The sequence below is a fragment of the Sturnira hondurensis genome, unplaced genomic scaffold, assembly GCF_014824575.4.
Source record: "Sturnira hondurensis isolate 20B ecotype Veracruz unplaced genomic scaffold, ASM1482457v3 Scaffold0016663, whole genome shotgun sequence".
In the NCBI taxonomy this organism is placed as follows: domain Eukaryota; kingdom Metazoa; phylum Chordata; class Mammalia; order Chiroptera; family Phyllostomidae; genus Sturnira; species Sturnira hondurensis.
In genome coordinates, this window is record NW_028089294.1 from 3,328,852 (window position 1) to 3,331,894 (window position 3,043).

The window sequence follows — 3,043 nt, forward strand, 5'->3', positions numbered from 1 at the left end:
AATGAATGCTCTTTCTGTTTTCCTACAGTATAAGTAAACTGATTTTTCTAACTTCCACAGTCAAAGTGAGAAGTGGCATTCCCTGTGCCAATACAAACTCTTCCTGATTCTTCCACTTAGTCACCTAAATTTTTACTTAACTCTCTGAACATTAAGTGATCTAGCAGAGTACTGGTGTCTGCAATTGCTCTCATTCACTAATGCAAAAACTGCATAATCCCTAAGAGACTTTAAAAATGTTTATCCAAGCTCAGACTTGCCGATGCTGAATCAATACATAAACATATCAGAAGCTAGATCCCAGCACTGACAGACCCTAGCTTTTTCCAGCTCCAGCAGAGCCCTTCTAAGAAAATGCCATCTTCCTTGTGGGGCCCAGGGTCCAGGCTTCACCTCCCAGCCAGGGTGAAGGCGCAGGATAAGTGAAGGTTGGCTGCTTAAGGCCATCAAAGCCTACATAGCCTTTGAGGTTCCAAGAAGCACATGACCCAGGGACAGCTCGTGATTGGCATGGATGCTGGAGAATGGAAAATCTTTCTCTTTCCAATATGAACTATATGAGGACCAGCATTTGCCCGGGGTGGCGCATCTGGAGGACTGGGACAGCTCTCTGCACCTCATTCATGATGCGGCTCAGGACGGCTACAAAAGAGAGGGCCAGGCAGGCAGTCACTGGTAGCAGAGACGGGCACTGGTCTTGGAGTCGAGAGGCCTGGCTCCACCACCACAAGGCGTGCAGCCCTGAGCAAGTCTCATACCTCCCCAGACCTCGCTCTTGAGGAGCTATATTACCTGCCTTGCTTACTGCCTATGGTAATCAACTAAATTAATAGATACATATGTGTGTCTTAAACTGTAAGTCCCATACAAACTGAACTATAAATTACTGACCGTGACAGCAATGAAGGAAGGGGTCCATGCCCCCTGAGGACCTGGGCAGAAGGAGCCCAAGAGCAGGCCAACTCTATGGGGGACGTGACCTTGGAGATTTTACTACCTCCTCTCAAAGACTGTTCCCAAAGGAGACTAGGCAATTGTGTTTCTTTCCACCAACAGTAAAGTGAAACTCTAAGAATAAAATTTTCACATTTATTGTTCTTCAAATAATAAGGTGATTCACATGCACTGTAGAAAAGCAAGACAGCCAAAACACGGAAATTTAAAATAGCCACTGTCTTAGTCAGCGCAGGCTGTCATTACAAAATACTCTACCCAGGGTGGCTTAAACAACAGAAATTTATTTTCTCTCGCAGTTCTGGGGGCTGAAAATCTGAGATCATGGTGCCTGCATGGTCTGGAGCTGGTGACAGCTCTCTTCTTGGCTTGCAGATGGCTGTCCCCCAGCTGTGTGCTCACAAGGACTTTTCTTTGCTTATAAGGCCGTCAGTCCTTTAGGATTAGGATCTCATCCTTCTGGCCTCACTGAACTTAATCACCTCCCTATAGACCCTCTCTCTAAGGAGACAGTCACATTGGGAATGAGGGCTTCAACATAAGAATCCGAGGGGGACACAATTCAGTCCATGGCACCCACAGTCTCACCCAACTAGAGAAAACCACTCACTATACTTTGTTATATCCCCTCCTTTTCTTCTAAGCACACAGATTTAAGAAAGAGATCATACTGTGCACAATACTTTGCAAGCTGACTTTTTCACGCAACAATACATGGTGTCAGACTTCAGAACACCATCAAATTTACTTCTCCGACACTGCTGTTAGTGACTTCAGGGGTTCCCTGGTGTGGCTGCATCAAGGCTCCTTTAGCCCCTAATTCTGGCCTTGGAGTTCACAGCCAGCGTCCCCCATGACAGACAGCTGGCATGAGCACCCCTGACTATTTCCTCAGGACAAGTTCCTGGGAGTGAAATTACAGGCCAGTGGGTGTGCATACTTCTAAAACCCTTCATGAGTCATGTCCAAACATTCATACCCATTTATTCTCCCACATGGAACAAATAAACTTGTGGCCTTTTTAAAGAAAATTAACTTTTTGTTTGGAAAAAAATGTATTATCTACAGGAAAGTTGCAACGACAGTACTAAATACAGAGAGTGCCTGCATGCCTTCCACCCAGTTTCTCCGAATGTTAACATACCACCCTGCCCCCGTGCGTTGGTCAAAACTTAAAAATTGACAGGGGCACCTTATTATGAACTAAACTGCAGACTACTTACTTTTGACAACGCTTCCCACCGAGCTCCTCTTACTCTGTGGGGCTCCATCCAGGATACCATGTTGTGTTTTGCGTGGCATAGCTTTTTAAATCTTCTATTTTATCAACCACAGGAGAGTCCCTTGTGTTTTGGGAGGCTAGACGTCTCTAATGCTAACAAGTGGTTATTGCTTGTTGCTTCAGGGTATGACTTGTTCCATCAGTGAAGTTACTGTCCTGTAGAGCGGTGAGGGTAATTTAGAGAGACTGACCATTGTGGTTTATTTCCCCAAACTTGTGAAGAGCCAAGAGGAAAGCTCTATGAAGCAAAGGTCGTGCCCGTGTTCCTTCGGGGTCTCTTGTGCCAGTGTGATGAAGCAGCATAAACAGACCCGCAATTGGATTTTGCTCTATATTTGGACAATTTGGCCCTTCATTATAAAGCAGGCTGACGCTATCTTATTTAGTTCATTCTTTTGCTCATCTCCTGTAATTATTAAATTATAGAGCCGTATTTCCAAAGCTCCGGGGGGAAAAACCAGAATAGGAATAAAATCTTTTAAACTGCTACAGAAAGGCTCTGGGTTCATTTACGAATAGTGGGCGCAGAGCTCGGGGAATGATCTGTTCTGAGCCGTCCTAGGTGAATGATTTGTTTCATTTTCCACGGCTCTACGACGTCCTCCCCTTAATGCGGAACAGCGATCTGTTCCTGGATATATCCCAGATTGCTTCTTCGTGATGCTGTCCCCAGGGCAGGAGTCAATGAAGGGACGAGAAGTCAGGAAATACAGAATGATCAGGAGGGCGAAGATAAAAGCCGAGAAGAAAAGGCTTCGGGGTGTTTATCAAGCTCCCTGCAAAAGGCTGCGCTGATCTGGTGGCACA